General features: G+C 36.0%; 2 pseudogenes; both read right to left on the minus strand.

The window, feature by feature from the left end:
* Window positions 1-4,021: 4,021 nt before the first annotated feature.
* On the minus strand, window positions 4,022-4,582 carry LOC116073818 (annotated as a pseudogene).
* Window positions 4,583-5,274: 692 nt separating this feature from the next.
* Window positions 5,275-7,347, minus strand: LOC116073676 (annotated as a pseudogene).
* Window positions 7,348-21,000: the final 13,653 nt, after the last annotated feature.

Consider the following 21,000-nt stretch of genomic DNA (forward strand, 5'->3'; position numbering starts at 1 on the left):
TTTAATATTTCATTTATATTTCAAATTTTATACCCTTTCCCAGTTCTCCCCTGAAACCTCCTCTCCCTTCTCCCCTCCTCCTGCTTCTATGAGGGTGTCCCCCCTACCCACCCACCCACTCCAGCCTCCCCGCCCTCGAATTCCCCTACATTGGAGCACCAAGCCTTTCCTCCCATTGATGCCCAACAACGCCATCCTCTTCTACATATGTGCCTGGAGTCATGGGTCTCTCCGTGTTGTACTCCTTAGTTGGTGGTTTAGTCCCTGGGAGCTCTGGAGGGTCTGGTTGGTTGATATTGTTGTTCTTCCGATGGGGTTGCAAACCCCTTCAGCTCCTTCAGTCCTTTCTCTAACTTCTCCACTGGGGACCCCTGCTCAGTCCAATGGTTGGCTGCAAGCATCAGCCTCAGTATTTGTCAGGCTCTGGCAGAGACTCTCAGGAGACAGCTGTATCAGGTTCCTATCAGCGTGCACTTCCTGGTATCCACAATAGTGCCTGGGTTTGGTGACTATTTTAATATACATCAAGATCCTTAAAATTACTCGAAATATCTATAGTATTTATGACATCACTAGTATTACTGATATCACAAAAAATCAATGTTATAGTTCAAAACTTTAAAGAAGAAATTTCTTTCCACTATAAAAACACACACTAATTATAATATGACTATAGATAGACAGCCTCTAGACTTCTTTCTGCTTTAGAATGTTAAATACTGGGAAATCCTAGACATCTAACTCTGTAAAACTAATACATGCTATGTGAAAACGAAAATATATGGGGTAAATTATTTCATTCTTTATATCTCAGATCACATGTGAAAATGACTGATGATTGAGAATGGATTAACTTGCATTTGGAATGCTATAAAACTTAACAAGGCTTCCAAAAAATCTAGGAGATCATTTTTTGTTCTGTTTTTTTTTTTCTGAAAGTTAATTTACTTCTGAACTGCAGAAATGTTCTTGTCTACATGTTGCTCATTTTGAGAAGACTAAACAGCTATCATTCAGTATTCCTTCATATTTCAATGGCTCTATAATACCTTGAAGTACATGAGACTGATTTAATAAAAAAAACAAACAAAAATCAAAACGTTGTTCATGCTTGATGTAGTTACTCTTCAAGCAATCTATTTTATTTTCATCTTTTCTTTAAATTACAATATAATGACATCATTTTCTACTTTCCTTTCCTCCCTGTCTTAGATATTTACCTACAGGTGTGATTAAAACACCATGACCAAGGCAACTTATAAAAGAAAGCAATTAATTGGGATTTACAGTTTTGGTGGGCTTAGAGTCCATGAATGTCATGGTGAGAGGCATGAAAGTAGGCAGATTTGGATGGTACTAGAACAGTAGCTGAGAGGCACTTACATCTTGATGCATAGGCATGAAGCAGAGAGAGCTAACTGGGAATGGTTTGGGCTTTTGAACCCTCAAATATCTATTCTCTAGTGACACATCTCTTTCAAGAAGGCTACACCTCCTAACCCTTCCCAAACAGTTCTACCAACTCGGGATCACTTATTCAACCATAGGAGCCTGTGAGGGCCATTCTCACTCAAACCATCATTACTACCTCTAAACCCTCCCAATGCCCTCCTTGTACTCTATCAAACTAAAGGCCTCTTTTTTCACTGATTGTTGTTGCATACATATGTATATTCATTCATCTACAAAGAGGTTTTTTTTAACAACCTAAAATATTTTATTAAATCTAAGACTCCATTTGAGAAGTTAAGTAATAGAAGAAGACAGAGATTTGGTCTTTCAATTTAATTTAGAATCCTACCATTGTAGTTACAGAACATAGATAGCACTTTCTTCTGCAGTCAACAAACTCTTAAATGTAATTTCTAGCTTACTGGTATGTGACCTGAAAGATTATACCAACAAACTGCTGGGAAACAAACATAGTAAAATTTAATGTTATTCTTGTCTTTGTTGGAGGGTTTTGTTTTGTTGTTGTTTCTATTGTTGATGGGGTTCTTTTTCCCAAAGAGGATATAAAGAGAAAGAACTATATAAATCAAGCTGTTCTTTCTGAATCCAATTCAAGAACTTCTTAGGTGAGGTGAGATAGCAGTGGTATTTATGATAAAGCAGCCATAGTAGTAACTGTATAAAACGTAGACTCAGGAATTGTTGAGTGAGATCTACATAGGAAAAAGTACTAAAATATTGCTTTTTCAGATTTGCAACAAAAAGAATGTACTCCCAACTAAAATAAACAGACAAAGAACCTCTGGCAGATATACTATAATCATATTAAAGTAACCCTACTTTTAAAAATTGAAATTGTGGTTGTTCATAAGACTGTCGAGATAAATTCATCATGTGTCTCCACAGAACTTGAAAAAGGCTCACATTATTTGGAGACTCTTGAAAACAGAAAATGTAAAATCATTCTTTTCTCCATCTCCTTCAGGCTCGAAGTTCTTACCAGGCTTAAAGAGAATTGAACTTGAGTAATAACTCTGCAAGGGATGTTTTCTCCATCTCCTTCAGGCTCGAAGTTCTTATCAGGCTTAAAGAGAGTTGAACTCGAGTAATAACTCTGCAAGGGATTTGAACTTGAGTAATAACTCTGCAAGGGATGTTTTCCAGGAGCTGGTTCCCAGGTCTCCCTAAGTCCAGCTGCTCCTGACCCACACAAGAAGTGGTATTGGGGGAGGGAATCAGAGCAGCACAGCGACAAAGCAAATCAACCAACCATTGCCTTTTGTACCAAGCAGGACAATGGCGTAACTACTGTGGTTCAAAACAGTCTCTCAATTCCACTCATTTATGCTGCTCCGGTTGGTAAGACCACCGGGAAACCTGTGAACCACGTTGGAACACACACTGAATCCGTAGCACATCTCGGTTAATACTCCCTTCTGCTCAGCTAGAACAATGGAGAACACCAAGCAGTTTAATCTCCGGCAATAATTCCCTTTGTTAGGTTGAGAGGTTTTCCCCTGAATTAGGTTTTAAGATTGGATTTTCAAAATTAGTTGGCTCTCCTATGTATTGTAAAGCAGATGTAGGTGTGTTTATAATGAAGTCTGTTTGCTCGTTACAGTTTTGCTGTTATTCGCAATTTTTTACTTATTCTGAAGTAAGATCAGTGTTTTGCTAGTAAGCAATCGCAACTGAACTACACAGTTGTTAACACTCTTCTCCCAATTTTCTTTACAGTGTTAGGAATGTAAATGGGTTCTTTATATCATTCTGTAGAACTAAATTTGGTGAGAAAGGTTTTAAAAGGCTATATTGCATATTATTTTCTTTTATTTATGTGAACACTGAACGTGTCATCCATTTAAATACACTCTGATTTCAAATGCTTATAATAACAAACATTTATAAGTATATACTTGCATAATTTTAAAAACATTTATGTGGTGCATCTACCTATATATCTATGCAGAGAAGGATATTTAAGGATGAGAATTATCTTCTCATCTTTTATGTTTGAACACAATGAACTATTAAGGTTGACCACTGAAGAGAGTGACAGTGGCTTAGGACTAAATAAACACAGAAAAAGAACATAAGATCAGTACATTACACATACAAATCAATGACTTACAATTTCAAAAATATTTAGGATACAAGTTAAGATTAGTATTATTTTCTTGATGTCATACAAAAAGGTATTATTTGAGAAATAATTTTCAACTTATACAAATACTAGAAAATTTATCTTTAGCTTTTGATGATTGTTACATTTCTGTTTTAAAACTAATTGTGATGACTATACAATTTTATAATCATACTTGAGTACTAGTTGACTATATACTTACAATGGCTAAATTATATATTAGAATCTAAACAAGGTTGTTTTTTTTTTCTAGTAAGAACAATTCTTATATGACTAGATGGCCCAACATAATGTTGTAAGATATTTCTTTTCTTTTCTTTTTTTTCATTATATAAGTCTTTTATTTTCCCCAACAAGCCCAAATTGTACTTGGAATCAGAATTTTGTTTCTGGAGCTGGGTAACTTAGGTCTTACCTGTCAGCCTGCTACACTGTTCACTTCTCAAACACGTAGGTACCATCCCAAAACTTTCTGACAGTTTTGTTTTTAACTGTTCGTGGCTTGCTAAAATCAGAGCCGCTGAATTTGAAACAAGTTCCGTATCATTTTCTTCAAGGATTAATTCATCCTTCTGGGTTTGAGAGACAGAACAGGCAATACCCATTCTCATACGAACCCTGCGGATGTATTCTTTACCCAAGAAATTTCAGACTTCAACCCAAGACCCATTCTCCTGAATAACGACCTTGATGCGGAAGTGAGCATACACAGACCTCGTCTTGTAACAGAAGCCCCGTGTAACACCCTTGATCATGTTCTGAACTTGACTGCAGATGGTTCTGACAGTGGCCAGTTCCTTTCTATTACCCCATTTGTCAACCTGGAGCCTCTACTTTTTCTTTCCAAGGAGACTCAGCTCTACACTGATGTGATTGAAGTCCCTCCGCAGAGTTCCCCTGGGGCCTTCACAATGACGGTGCGACCCTTCAGAGTGATGTCGACATTTTCTGGAATGTCTGAGTCTGATTGCTGAGAATGGTCTCCATTCTCGCAGTAGAAGAGGCAAAAAGCTGTAAGATGTTTCCTAATAATTGGTTTCAAAACATGCTTTTTTCATTCATAATTATATAATAGGAAAAGGTATTTTATACTGAAATACCTATATAAAGTACAACTGTTCTAAAATGACTTATGGAACTCCTGAGTGTGTGGTCTCTGACTCTTGTGACTTCTCCTGGGCTCTCTTCCCTTTGTTGGTCTGTCTTGTTCAACTTTGATGTGATCATTTTTGTTTTATTTTGTTATTTTTTTAAAAAAAGATTTATCTTTTACTGACTTGTTTACAAAAGTCATGCTTTTAGTAATCTAAAAGGAGTATATTTTCCAATTCTAAAAACTTATACTTTATACTTTAATATAAGTACTTATTTAATATAAGTACTTATATTAAATACTGAAAACAGTAATTTAGTCATCTTGATTATTCAAGGGAATGACCAAAAAAATTAAACATAAAAAATTTAATATCAAAATTTTTAAATAGTTGCTATATTAAATGATCCTTATTTGTAAAAATAATCTGAGTATTATGATTCAAATGAACTAAAATTTCTTGTCATTTTGCCAGCATAAGTTATTGATTCAAGCTGTTGGTTTCTTTTTTGTTGTTTTTTTTTGTTTGTTTGTTTTTGTTTTTTGAAACGAGAACATGTATTTTTTTTTTGACTGACTCAAATCCTCAGGATGAACTAGATGCAGCAGCAGCTGCTCTCTTGGGTCTTGGCGTTGTTCCTTTATGAAATCCATATCCATGTCCAAATCTGCGATAAACAATTCAGTGCCTCACTCACCCAGTCCCGGTAGTGCTGTCTCTTAGCTTTGACACTCCAGTTATGCTTCCTTCCTCTTGAGCTTGGCAGGGAGGCACATTTGCCACAGGCCGACTTCTGAAGGTGGTAGGCCTTAGAGCAACAGAGGCAGCAAAACGTGTGCATCTTATTGCGACGCTTTCCAAAGAATGACATTCCTTCTGTCACCTTGCTTCTGATTTAAGCTTTCTTAAGGTGCCTAAGTTTTATAAAATAATGGAACAAACCCCTAAAATCTTAGATTTTTTAACAAAACCCCAGAATCATAGAAGAGCCAAAATGTTTAACCACATTCTTTTGAACAGTAAAAAGCATTTGAGAGATTTTCTCAAACTGGAAGCAATAACAGCAAAACAAGTCATTAGGCCATGTCGATTTTGATGGGCCAAGACAAAACTTTTAAAAAACAAGCAGGCCTAGTCCTCCTCTGGTATTGAGGTGCAGAGCAGGGGCTAAATGTCTGTGAGAACTGACTTCCAAAACCCCTTGTTAGAATCCTCATAGTGGCAAAAACAAAACAAAACAAAACAAAAACAAAAACAAAAAAAACAACCAACCAACCAAACAAACAAAAACAAAAAACGAAACAAAGCAAAACAACAACAACAACAACAATAACAAAACACTCAGTCCAGATCCTGTATTTACCCTCTGTACTTCACAGCCTGGGCCTAGTGAGGAACTCAGGGTTCTTCCCCAAGTCTTCTCAAATCTCCGAGTTTAAGAGACCAGAAAGATTAGGGGCATTGGATCACCCAACCATCAGTTGTGGGTGACAAGGGAAAGGTTCTCCGAGTACTAAGTTGAAAGTGAGAAAGAAGTGGATATGTCTGGGCAGTAATGAGCCATGAGAGAGCTGTACTGATCATGTTAACTTAAGAGTCTGTAACTGGGTGTGGTGGTGCATGTCTTTAATCCCAGCTCTGGAGAGGTAGAGGCAAGCAGATCTCTGTGAGTTCAAGGCCAGCCTGGTCTACATAGTGAGTTCCAGGACAGCCAGAGCTAACTGGTGAGACTCTCTCAGAAGAAAATAAAGTGAAAAAGATCTGTTAAAACAACAAAAGAATATGCAATGGAGGGACTAGAGACCAGGCACTGATCTAAGCATATTTGGACTGGAAAAATGACAAAGGGTCCATACAATTAAAAGGAACTTTTGCACATAGTTCAGGTGATATAAAAGAATAAACATTCAGCAGCTTTTGACTTGCAAAGGTGTCACTTGCGTAGAGTTCAACAAACTATGAGTCTGTGTATACATGGCAATATTTATAATGACAATATTATTAGACAATATATTTTAAAAAAGTGTTTATGGAGCAATTTTAGATTTGTTTTCTCATCTGTAATTTGCATCACTTATTCTGTTGACCCTCTCTGTTTCTTTCAAATAACTTTGGACAGATGTATGGGAATTGTGTACTGTGAGCCTTTGAAGACAAAACTCCTTATCTACTTTCCGTGCTAGTCTAGAATGGTTACGTGTTGTCCTAAATGGTTACAATTAAGAAGTGATCAAAATATTGTTTCAACAACCATGTGATGTATTGTAACCTTTGTTAGGTTCGTATTGTTTAAAACAGGGAAAACAAAGAAAAAACTCAAAGGAAATACACTTACTCTATGAAATAGACCAGTTAAGGAAATAGTGAGTTCCAAAATTATTAAATTCCAGCTGCTCAACTAAGATAAATTGGACCCTGTGAAAAAGCCTCACTTTTCCTTCCTTCCTTCCTTCCTTCCTTCCTTCCTTCCTTCCTTCCTTCCTTCCTTCTTTCCTTCCTTCCTTCCTTCCTTTTTTCTTCCTTCTTTTCTCCCTCTCTTCTTTCCTTTTATTTTCTTTAGATTTTTTAAACCAGGGTTTTACTTTGTAGCTCTAGTGTCCAGAAATTTACCTTGTAGTGCGAGTGGGCCTCAAACTCACAAAAATCCTCCTGCTTCATCCCTCTTGTTTCTGGGGATTTCAGGCATAAAGAAAAATATTTTATTGTAGCTGGCTTTAATATTGTATCTTCATATGAGTTGATCTTGTGAGAAACTGGTTTAACTAGCACAGTGGAGGTTCAGATCAACAGAGAAGGGACCTTCAGTACTGTTTGTATCTGTGGGAACTGACTTCCTGAAACTTTTTGTTAGCATGCTCACAGAGACCAAGAGAATGCTAGACCAGCCCAGACCCTGTATTTACCCTGCAAGTCACAGCCTTGGCCTACTGAGGACAGCAGGGTTCCTCTCCATGCCTTCTCAAATGTCTTGTCATTTAAAACAATAATGAAGTATTATTATTGGTGGTCAAGGATATCAAGAATGACTGAAAGGCTAATCGTATGTCTTGTCACAGTCTCACCTGTCAAGGTGTCTGTTAAAGTCAAGTTTGCATGTATTTTAAGTTCATTAATTGAGGCCATTAGCTCATAGGTGGAATATGATCAAGTCTGATGTGATGCTCCCGAGAGGACTTTGGCTCTCTTGAAGTTCTCACATTCATAGGAATGAAAAAATGTTGTACTATTGGCGGGAGTGGGGAATACACTCCAAATATTTATCATCATGAAATGTGTGCCATTTATTTAGTAAATAAATAAGTATATATGTATATATTCTTAAATACATAAAAATATGTATTATACATATACATTCTATATTTTTAAACACGTTCCCGCAGCCTGCTCACTCTATATAACGTTACTTGCATGTATGTTTTCAGGACTGACCAGTTAGTACTGGACAGCCCGCTGATTGCTATTGCCTGGGGAAGGCTGCTTCTGCTTACTCTGAGCATTCATTTTAACTCTTTGTGCACTGCAGGAGGCCTCCTGAGCTTTCCCAGGTTCACTTTACCATGCCTATCATTGCTGTCCTCGTTCAGCTCACACTTGTGCAGTCTGGTTGGTGAGGTTTTATAGATACATTTCCGAGATAGGAGATACGCTCTCACAGAAAAATCCCTGAGACTCCAGAGTAGGCATTTTATTGTAAATGTATCCATTGTGACTGGGCTTCATAACTCTGCATTTTGACTAGTTATGTTCTATTTCTGCTGCAAAGGAAAGCTTTTCCTGATGTGTGGTAAAGACTATACTTATCTGTGGCCATAAGGACAAATATTTAGCATGTCAACTCACAGCTGCCTTTGAGCACAAACTTCAGAATATTGATGGGGCAAATGACTCATGGTCAACATCAGTGTTCTGTAAGTTCTTTTTGATAAATCATTAACTTGACTTCTCAAATGGTTACAAAAAATAACTATGTTTAATTTTAATACATATGTACTTGAAATAACATATAGCATCATTTATTTCTGCCTATTTCAAATAAGCAGCAATATTTTGTAAGCATTTTTGTACTAGAGATTCATAGGCTTTTTGTTTTGTCTCAAACAGTATAACTTCACCAGTATTTTCATAACTCTTTATTTATTATGAAAAAAGACAACATTGAAAGTATATAGGAGAATATGGACAAATTCTGTGAAAATATTATATTCTTTAACACAAGGAACTTGAATGGTTATGGAATTAGGAGCTAGGGTGGATCTTGGACACATAGATATAAGTATAGACCCCCATACACATATCAGAGGAGGACTTTATATTCTTCTGGTGTACATATATTTTTATTCACTAAGTATTAACATAATCTATGCATTCGGTGTTAATAAATATTTGAATGATTTGGCTTAAGAATTTGAGATAGTTATTGGAAGTTTTACTTTTAAATGTGTTTTTTTTTATTTCTATAATAATCACTATCACTTCTGAATTAAATACTTCTCAAAGACAAACAATTCCAGACAGAAGCATGCCATTGCACACTCATCAAACCACAAGGCTAGGTTCTTCAATCTCACCTCAAATTATGAAAAGAATCTTAAAATTCACTTGTACTTGCCTGATGAGTACTATCTTCAGCTGCATTTTATTCACTGAAAATGTAGAGTGATTTGTCAATTTTGTAACAGTTAATTGAAACTAAATAAATATTCTACACAGGTAGTTACCCATTTACTGCATGGAAACATGTTAAAAGCACCAAATGTCTGATGACTTCTACACTACTGCTAGTCCTTACCGTGCCATGGACACACTCTATACACATGGTCTACAGCCTCCAAGTGAAGTTCACAGGAGAGAGTGAAGATAGAGATGCTAATAACATGTGAAAATATTAGTAAAGTATAATAGACTTGGTGTAAATGTAAACACAACTTGAAATTTAATCTTATACCTAGAGGGATTACCTAGTTTATTCTGGTACATGCAGCTCATCAGGGGCTACAATGACTGACAAGACAATCTAGTAAATGAAAGCCAACTTTTTCCTTTATAAAATAACTCCTTTCCCCCCTTAAGTGTTGATTTTCTCCATTTTCATGAACTTGGCTTTTTTAGGTCTTTGTTTCTAACTTGTGTGTGTGTGTGTGTGTGTGTGTGTGTGTGTGTGTGTGCGCGCGCACGCATGCATGTGCATGTGTGCATATGGGTGAAGTGTCTGTTGAGTCCAGAGGAGGCATCTAGTCCCCTGGACCTGGAGTTACAAATGATTGTGAACCATTTGGTGTTGGTGTTGGGAACTGAACTTAGTTCCTCTAGAAAAATAACAAGCACTCTCAGTTGCTGAGTCATCTCTCTGGCCCCAATTTTCATTATCTTGAATATTATGGATATGTTTATACCCCCTAAATACACACAGACACAAACACATATACACACATACACACACATATAAATACATACACCCATTTATAAACACATAAAATACATACACTCACATATATATTCACATCCACACATGTATACACACATACATATTTATGCACATGCACACATACATACACACACATATACAAACACATACATATATATCCATATATATCTACATATACACACATACACAGACATATACGCACATATAAACTCATGTACACAAATAAATACACACACATATACATGTACAAGCATATATACATACATACATACACACAAATATATATACATACATATACACACATACATACGAATATACATATACATATACATACACACACAATATACACACACTATGCATAGACACATACACTCCAGAAATCCAAAACAAATCAAATGTAAAATAAGTTCTCATTTGCTACATCCACAAATATATTAAATATATCATTTCAAAAAGTATGCTTATTGCCCTATGTGCTGTTTTTTTTCAAAATCCACTTGCTTTTTATATAAAATCAAAATCTTAGTTCCATGACTATTAAGGAAGTACTTCTTCATAAAAATAGCAATTTTCAAGCCTATGGCATTTTGTGCATTTCATTGAGAAATACATTTGTTTGTAATTTTACTACCATATTAAACATCATGTAGTCTATATTACTGTTACAATCATTTCTAACATTATTCTTAATTTACAAATGGTAGTGAGATAAAATAATAACATCACCAGTTATTAAAGGTTAAATATTTTACTACTCACTTGCTCATCTACACATTTTTTTCTACAAAAGCAATTCAACAATCATCCTCATTAAATATTTAATTCCTGTAAGTTATCTTCAATTGCTTCTGTGTTCACTCATGACAATTTCTAATTAATTTTAAATGCTATTTAATAGCCATTGTCCAAAAAATATGGGTGAATTCATGACATCCTTTTATTGTATAAAGAGTAGCCTATGTAAACCTCAAATTAAATTTACACTGCAGTCAAAACTCATTTGATGTTTGCATTTTCTATTTTGTAGACAAGATAGTCTCAAAAGGCAATGGAGGCTAAAGATGTGTTGGATAACTCTATAAGAACAGTCTCAAGGCTCCTGTCATCTTAGCTGTCTAAATTACTTCAACGAGACTCAGGAGAATTTAAAGGGGAGAAATTACATGACAAACAATTATATTCTAACACTCTATTTATAACAATGCCCTTTCAGATTATTGTTCCTGTAGACTGACACATCACTGTAATCCCAGGGATGAATCAGGGGACCTAGAGTTAGATCATGCACAGCTTGTAGGCAAAGAAAAAAAAAATATGAGCTAAGAGCTGACATTCAGGAAATATAGAGGGACTGAAGTATAAATTCAGCTGGGATGAGCTTAATATATCAATGTCAATAACAACGGTGAACACATCACAAGAATACATGCATATTAATTGAAAATAATTCAGATTAAATCACTGCTGTTTGACATTTTGAGATAGGCACTTTATCTTTTCAAGAAAAAGAACACTATAAAATCTTTAATCTGAAAACACATCTTAATTGCATGTTAGCACCTCCTAATTGCTTCTATATTATATTAAACATTTTGCTAATTACTAGCCTGATCATGGTGTAAATAGCTTGAGGCAAGAGCTCACATTTAGCGGAAGAGTACCAGGCACAGGAGGGCCAGAAGCAAGTTCAGCACTCAGTGGATTCATGTACTTGTGTCTTCTTCTGGGGCCACCAACCTTTAATTCAGATCTCTGGTGAATACAGAGACAAAGAGGCTGCTCAGGGTTGAGATATGTTTCATGTAGCTGCTAAGTTCTATCTAATGCTGTACTCGAGAGAGGTAGTCTTGATATTAAGGATAAATCAGACATGCATGTAAATCTGACTTTAAGATTTAAAACGACTCATCAAAGCATGACAATTACATGTAATATTCTTATTTATTTTCATGATCATTGTTATTGTGATGCTGATAGTTAATTCCATGGCTTTGCTTATGGTTGGGAAATTATCTATAATGACCTATGTCCCCAGCCCTGCATGGGATTTTAGCCTTGATCTAGAGATTTTTATTAGGATATAAATAACTATTTTCTATCTGGGATCTTTGACATATAGATGTATAAAAAGTTTTGTGTCTATTAGTCATCTACCTACTTGTCTTTTCATCATTAATTTAGTATTTCCTGAAGATATTGAATAATATTGAATACCTAAAATGTCTGTGGCCATAGGATTAATGCTCCTTAGAGAACAAATAATTAGCCAAAGTAGAGACCAAAAATTTATCATCAAAATATATGCAAAAAAGCCTGAGTGGTAATAATGAAGTAGCCTTTAATTTTTATCATAGTTTATCGATTTATTTAGTGTAAGTGTGTGGTGTGGTTCTGCATGCACCATGGTGCATGTGTGGAGGACAGAGTTTGTTCTCTCCTTTCACCATGTGGGATGTGAAGCTTGAACCAGGGTCTGCCATGCTTGGTCACAAGCACTGTTTACTTGTTGAGCCATCTTACCAGCCCTAAGTGATGTTTTTCCAGAGTATACTTAATACTGAATGTTTAGCAAGGATTTAGGAAATTAAAGTTTCCATTGTGTTTTTCAGGACAGAAATTTAACAAAAAATAAAATGTTCCAAGCTTTTTAGGAGACTACCTTCTCAGACCATTTCTTAAGAAGTTCATAATAAAAAAGACCAGGCTTTAGAAAAATCTACATGATTCTCTTTATAATATATTATTGTTTGAGATATTTATCAACATTCCCCCTACTCTTTCCCAATATGAAGCTGATTTTGTTAAGATTCCTTATGTGCCACTATCATTTGTTGAAGCTCTGACTTTTGAGATGTAGCCTTCAGAGAAAAAAAATTAAAATTAAAGGAGGTCTTTATAGTGGGACTTTAATGAATTTGCAATGGAGGGAGACTGATAAAGTTAGAGTTGGTGGGGCAGAAAGTGAGACCTCAGTGGTAGACACTGTGTGGTAAAGGCTCTGACTTTCATCCCCAGAACCACAGAAAACAAGAAAGAGATGTCAAAAACAGAAGATGTCCTTACCTAGTCTGCTTCTCGCCTTCATACCTTCACAGAAGAAAGGGTGTGTATGTAAGAACAGAACATGCTGTTAAATATAAACATCAGAAAAGAAACCTCACCCGAAGAAGCAAACACCAACTGCAAATTGATCTTGGGCTTTTAACTTCCAGAAAAACACATTGGTATAATTTAAGAAGCCTGTGGTACTTTGTCATGGCACCCCAAACATGCTAGCACAACAAGGTATAGAGGAAATACTGCACTCCTGAAATAAGCCATTTGTTTCAAAGCCAAGCAAAGAATTTCTCTTATTTTGGCAGAGCCTACCCTATTTTCACTGACATGGAGCTATTTTTTTTCTGTATTTCCATGTCCATTTCAAGAAACGTTTGTTGTATAATAAAGAAATATATTTTTAATATGAAAAAGGAAATTATTTTACCATCAGTAAAGAATTATTAGCAATAAAATAGTTTGCTTTCTAGTATATAATACTGAAATAAATAACATAATCATCAAAATTCCTTAATTTATTTATACCTAATTTTTCACTTCTAAACTGGTCTTTCTCATTCTTCCTTGTATGTTTCCCTTTTAGTAAAAAGCATACTAGTTAGTTCATATTGTTGTTCGTCCTAAGGGGCTGCAAACCCCTCAGCTCCATTGGTCCTTTCTCTAGCTCCTTCAATGGGGACTGTGTACTCAGTTCAATGGATGGCTGTGAGCCTCTACATCTGTGTTAGTCAGGTACTGTCAGAGCCTCTCAGGAGATAGCTATATTTAGGCTGGCTTGTCCTTCCTTCAGTCCCTGCTCCATAGTTAATCTCTGCAGCTCCTTTCGAGGGTATTTGGTTCCCCCTTTTAAGAAGGAATGAAATGTCCACCTTTTCGTCTTCCTTCTTCTTGAGTTCCTTGTGGTTTGTGGGTTGTTCTTCCTGTATTCCAAACTTCTGGGCTAATAACCACTTATCAGAGAGTGCATACCGTGTTTGTTCTTTTGTGATTGGGTTACCTCACTCAGGATGATATTCTCCAGATCCATCCATTTACCTAAGAATTTCATAAATTTATTGTTTTTAATAGCTGGGTAGTACTCCATTGTGTAGATTGTTCTGGCAGCATGTGTATAGTAGAGGATTGCAATTTGATCATCAATAGGAGGAGAGGACCTCGGCCCTGTGAAGGTTCTGTGCCCCAGTGTAGGGGAATGCCAGGGCCAATAAGTGGGAGAGGGTGGAGTGGCAGGCATGGGGAGGGGGGAGACAACAGGGGTTTGTTTTTGTTGTTTTTGTTTGTTTCTTTGTTTTTTGGAGGGGAGACTGGGAAAGGAGAAATTTACATGTAAATAAAGAAAATATCTAATAAAAAATTTAAAAAAATGTATATTCCACATAAAGTTTGCTATGAATTCATTATTTACATAATTGGCTAAAACTTTATGAAGATGTTTTAAATGCTTCTTTGAATTGGTTTTTTTTTTCTTTCTTTCTTTTTTCTTTTTTGTTTGGTCTTTTGAGACAAGGTTTCTCTGTGTAGCCCTGGCTGTCCTGGAACTCACTCTGTAGACCAGGTTAGCTGCGAGCTCAGAAATCTGCCTGCCTCTGCCTCCCAAGTGCTGGGATTAAAGGTGTGTGCCACCACTGCTCAGCTGAATTATTTCCTTATTTTGTTTTTGTGCTAGTCTGTATAGATTGTTTTTAAGCATCCAGAAGGTACATCAACTACAATTTTAGAAAAGGTAATATAAAAAAGTATGTAAAACTCTAGAATGAAATTTAGCTCACCCCACCTCAACTAATATTTTATTACTTTTTTTTCATGTATTGGACAATCATTTCTTCAGTTATGGCTGTACATTATTTTATTTTTAAAAATTTTATTCAATAGTTGGCATCTCTGTTTACTTTTATCTGGAATACTGATAATATGGAAGATTATGTGAAATTTTTGACATTTTTGCCAGTTTGTATACAGTTTACTGTTTTTTTTACATGTCACTAAATATTATGTATTCTTCTTGTCTTAAAATGTTATTTCTGTCTTTATGCAGTGCTTCTTTTGCAACACTACTCTGATATGGTATCCAAATTTTTAAGTTTTCCTTTGGCTTATTTTTTTTCATTTTTATAAAATAATATTCATTGGGATACTAGTAATACTCTAATGCTTAATGTTTGATAGCATGTACTTGGCGAAACAAACAACAATTCTTAAATATTTTGAATTCCTGTTCATATGCTGTGGTGGCTTGAATATGCTTGGCCCAGGGAGTGGCATCATTAGGAGGTGTGGCCTTGTTGAAATAGGTGTGGACTTGCTGGAGGAGGTGTGTCACTGTGGGGGCCAGCTTTGAGATTTTCCTCTTACTTCCTGAGGATGTTGGTCTTCCCCTGTTTGCCTTCTGAAGAAGATGTAGAACTCTTGGCTCCTCCAGCACCACATCTGCTACATCTGCTTGGATGCTACCATGCTTCCTAAAATGATGTCGTCTGAATCTGTAAGCCTTGGTCATGATGTCTCTTCACAGCAATAAAACCCTAACTAAGACAGATGCACTAATTTTTTTTATGTATCTTTAAAATAATTTTGTGAGCATTTCACATATATTTAAAAGTATATGTAATTACTACTGCGTAAGAGTTGAGTTTTCCTTTTCATTATTGGAATTTACCGAATTTACTGAATGTTGGAAAGAGTTTCATTTAATGGGCATCTTCTTTGTATATATAACAATTATTTGTATATGTTGTCTCAACCACATTCAGATTTGACATGAATAGACACTAATCCATGATAAACATGATGTTATGGAATAAAATATAAACTATTAGTCATTTTTCTGATATATAAATACAAGTATCCAGTTATCTACATATTTATGTAATATTTTAACAGAATGAATACAGCTATGTGTACAGAGCAGCAGAAGCCGTGTCTCTCTTAGCAGATGAATTTTCCTTGTAGAACATTGATTGGTTTATTATTACTGTCTAGATATTATTCTTCACTTCTCCTGCTTCATTTTTTAAAACCTAATGCTGTTGCTTTTATTCACCCCTAAGTCCCCCTCCTGACTCCCAGATCTATCCACACCTACCCTTTTCCCCAGCTTCAATGAGTCATCAACTACACTTTGTGTTGGCCATATATTATTGTGTGTATATATTCTCTCATGCACCCAGAAGTTATCAACTGTCCATAGCTCCTCGGTAAGACATAGTGACCCACAAGCTTCTTTGCACTCCATGATAGGATGGCCGACTGGCTAGGTCTTATGTGAACCACCACAGCTTCTGTCAATCCATTAGTTCGACTGTTTTCCATACTCAGATGACAGTTTCACTTTGTTTCCTTTGACATCCAGCTCTACAATTGTTCTATCAACTCTTCCATGATGGTTTCTGAGCCTTGGGAATGGGTATGATATAAATGTCCTATTTGTGACTGAGCACTTATTAATACTCATTCTCTGAACTTTGACAAGTTGTGAATTTCTGCATTAACCACCTTCCTTTGCACAAAAAGTTTCTCTAATGAAGTCTGAGACCTATACTAATCTATGGGTAGAGAGATATACATTAACATGACATTTGATACTATGAGCATTTAGCAGGATAATAGGAGTAAGCTAGCCCCATAGAGACTATGAGATTTCAAACTATGGGATTTTTGGCCCAATACGTACAAGACATGTATTACCTTTTGTGATGTGTTTCTTAAATCCAATCAGAGTATAGATTGTCCCCCACATAACATTCATGCCACTATTTCGTCTATAGGCATAACTTGACATGAGAGTCATTATTGCAATTTACAAGAATCCCCTATTCCATTTAATTACACACACAGTGAAGATGAGACAATGAAAACGTAAGTAACTTCAAGGTCATTCAAAATTATATAACTTATTTATTAAAATGTATATATATTTAAAAGATTTTTTTAATGTTAAAAAAATGTTTGAAAAGGAGGAATCCAGGCCCATTGAAGGATTTAGTCACACATTCTTTTATTTGTTCTACAGTTTCCATATACACAGCTTTGAGCCAATGCTTTCTTTCCCCTCTGTTTATACCATTTATAAAGAAGTCATTTAACTTGTCTAGAAACAATAATATTCAGATACAGACTTGAGGAAGACAAAGCTGACAATATGCATAAAAAGAAGACTTTAGCAATGACCAGAGGTAATAGCTCTCATACACACACACACACACACACACACACACACACACACACACACACACACACCACACCACACCACATCTCATGATGTCTGCTTTATTTCAAGATTTAATTGTGGGCCTTTATTAGCAGTAGTTTTGTTGACCTCTGTGAGTTATTCCACTTCTTGGCCACCACATTTTGTGTTCCTAAAGGTTTGTACTTAAATTAGCATGTCAAACAGCTCGGCTTTGCTTAAAACCTCCGGTGAAATTTTATCACATTTTAAAGCAATGTAATTGCTGTATTTTTCTTTAACTGTAATAATTTCTTTTTCCTCATGAATTACAACTTAATGGTTCTAAAATACTGTTTTCAGTACGTGACTCCTCTTCTTTTAAAAGTTAGAGGTTCCTCATTATACTCCAGGGAAGCACAATTTTCCCAGGCCACCCAAGCTTGTAGGAAAATAAAAAGGCATATCACCAGCATTTATAATTTAATCACTCTACCTTCTGCCCTCAGTTGCATTGTACAAGACTCCGGCCTCTTGTAAAGTACATATTTATTCAACATCTCTAAGAGTTATCAGGGAGCACTTTACTCTGGCACATATGAAGTTCACCCCCATGGTGTGAGTAGTGGGTCTCTATCTACAGTTGTTTTTCTACGGGCATGCATTCATGTGTCCCCTGGGCATTACATGACATCAGATGTTGTGACTATAAACCACAGTCTCATTCTCAGTTTAACTCTAATCATCATTCAGTTTATTTCCCAGTTTCACTTATTTTACCTTCTGGTTGATGCTGATGTGTGTCTCTTGAAGACATCAAAAAGATGGATCCTGATTTTTTTTTTCTTGCCTCAAATTTATTTGTGAAAACAGCATAAGACACACTGGTCATCTGCAAATAGGTGGGTGTGTCACAGCAGTCCATCTGTCTTCACATTGGCAGGAGCCTTTTCTATGGGGCCATGACAGGGGTCTGGGCATCTTTGGGAACCTCAGCTGGAGCTGAAGCCTGGCCTTAGCTGGAGTTGTGGCCTCTGCCTTGGTTTGAACCTTAGGCTGTGGGTGGAAGAGCCTATGACCCTTGGCCATATAGCTTCGAATCCACTTCCCAAGCTTGGGGAGAGCAATGAAAGCCAGACAGCTGAGTTTGCAGCTGTCACAGCCACAGTAAGTTCAATATGTACAACTTTTTCTTTTAGTTGCCCACTGCCTCTGAAACTTGCAGTTTTTCCATTCCATCTTGTACAATGATCTCCAAACCTTGAGGACATGGTTATGATAAAGATGGCCCCTTTAGAGCTGAAAATTGCCCAGTCTTTTATTCTCACATATTGATCAGTTGTCTGTCTCTGTGTTAACCACCATCATCTACAAAACAAGTTTCTCTGATTAGATTTGAGCTATGTACTTATCTATAGGTATAAAGGTAAGTCACTAGGAGTTTGTTTTTTGATTATTTAATATTATGTTGATTTAGCAGAATAATCATGATATATTTTCCTCAGGAGACACATACATTTTCCCCTGTTTTGCCACAGATCCTTGGTCTAATAATGCTGCAAGGAATTCTTTTTATTTTGTGAGGTAGAATTTAGACCCAGTCAGAAAATGGTTGGTTGTTCCCATGACAATTGTGCCAGTATTCCAAAGTGGGCATGTCTTGCCAAGTCAGTCATTTCTGTAGCTCTCATATTTCACTGACGGACAAGACTGGTGATAACTCATTTCCTGTGGTAATATGCATAGGCCCTTTCAGCACTATTATAGCTAGCCAAAAGGAATAAAACTTCTAGGTGAATACTGATTGGATTTCTTCATAATCAATGACTGAAGTCTGGTTTCTTCAGCAGTAAGATTTCAATATCCAGTTCTGGAAAGTAACAAAGACCATTGACAATAGCCTGGATTTTTTTGAGCATCATTGACCAATAACTCAAAGGCCTCATAGGCTCATATATTGCTAAAATTAATATTGTTAAAAATGTCATTTTATCGAAAGCAATCTACAGATTCAACACAGTCATCAAAATTTCAATGAAATTCTTCATATAAATTAAAAATTCTTTCAATATATACAGAAACACAAATGATCCAAGATAGCCAAAATAATTCTGACATCTAGACAAAAATCTTCTTTGTTTTTCTCATCCCCAGTATTCCCTCTGTTATTGACGAATGACCTTCTGCTCCAGGTCCAAGTTTATTGTCTTTTAGATTCCCATTTCTATCACTTCTCTGCCTTTTGGCTAAGATCAAGTGTAGACTCCCATTTCTTTGTGTTAACTGCTGATACCTAGAAATACTTTCTACCTGGGAACCCAGTGTCCAGAACAGCTTGGGAAGCAGATTAGTGTCTTGTTGATGGAGTCTCCTTACTGAGAGGGGAATTGGACGTGATCTCCTCATGCTAATCCAAAGCTATCTCTGATTAATAGACACTTGCAAAGGAAAAAGTTAGTTTTTCCCAATGGAGTCTCACTGGGTAGACCAATCACACTTAAGGGAGGCCTCATGCCTAACAGTAGACTGCCAACTCAAAACTAACTCACTGGAATTTTTGAAAAATATTCCCTATAAAGCTTTGTTGGGACTTTTTATTATCTTTCTGGTATATTGCTTATATATTATGGGTTCTGATTTTCTCTTTATGTGATCTCTCTCTCTCTCTCTCTCTCTCTCTCTCTCTCTCTGTGTGTGTGTGTGTGTGTGTGGTGTCTAGCATATATGTGTCTGTGCATACATGTGTGTTCATATGTGTACTTACGTGTACAATCTCTGTATGTATGTGTGTGTGTTTACATGTCTCTGAGTGTGTGTGCATGTATGTGTTTATGTTCATGTGTGTGTTTCTCTGAGTGTATCTACTCCTTGTGGCCTTTGTTTTGTTTTGTCTGTTTGTATGTTTGTTTTGTTCTATTCTGGTTTGTTTTTCTTTTTTTAATTTTTATTTGCCTTCTTGTTTTTTAAAGAGAGAGAAAGAAGGCATGGAATTGAATGGGTATGGAAATGGGGAATTCTGGGAGAATACATGGGAGGGAAAACCACCATCAAAATATAACATGATTATGATTAAAAAAATTATCTTCAGTAAAAAAGAAGATAAATAAAAGTGAGATTTAAAGGACAAGAAAGTCACTTTTGAAAAGGTTAAAGAAAAGGTTCTTCATAGAGAAATGATCAAGTGAAGGTGTGACTGCTTCAAAAGGTGAATGTGCTTAGATCAGAGAGGCAGTTAGCCTGTGGTATGGGGAGTTCTGGAGACGGGCACACGTCACATCTATTCTTTCTTAATTGGGTGGTAACCAAGTGAGATATATGATCACTTATTAGAGTAAACAACATCCATGGCACATGCACCTAAAACATCACAGAATGACAATATGTGTTTGAATTAGGCTGACTCTTGTTCACTAAAATAAATTCCTGAAAGGTTTATTTTCTTTAAAATTTATATTATCAATTTTCCTAAAAAAGTGTTGACCTATTGATTTCTATTGTGATTTTAAAATGGCATTATGCATCACTTGTCAACAAAGCTATTCTCATTTCCAAAGAAGATATAAGAAAATTGATGACACTGAATAAGCATACAGAATAACAAGTCAACAAATTTGAAGAAACAATGGAAAATCTAAATAGCATAGACAAATGCAGAAGCAGTTAT

This window comes from Mastomys coucha, unplaced genomic scaffold, assembly GCF_008632895.1.
Source record: "Mastomys coucha isolate ucsf_1 unplaced genomic scaffold, UCSF_Mcou_1 pScaffold23, whole genome shotgun sequence".
Lineage (NCBI taxonomy): Eukaryota > Metazoa > Chordata > Mammalia > Rodentia > Muridae > Mastomys > Mastomys coucha.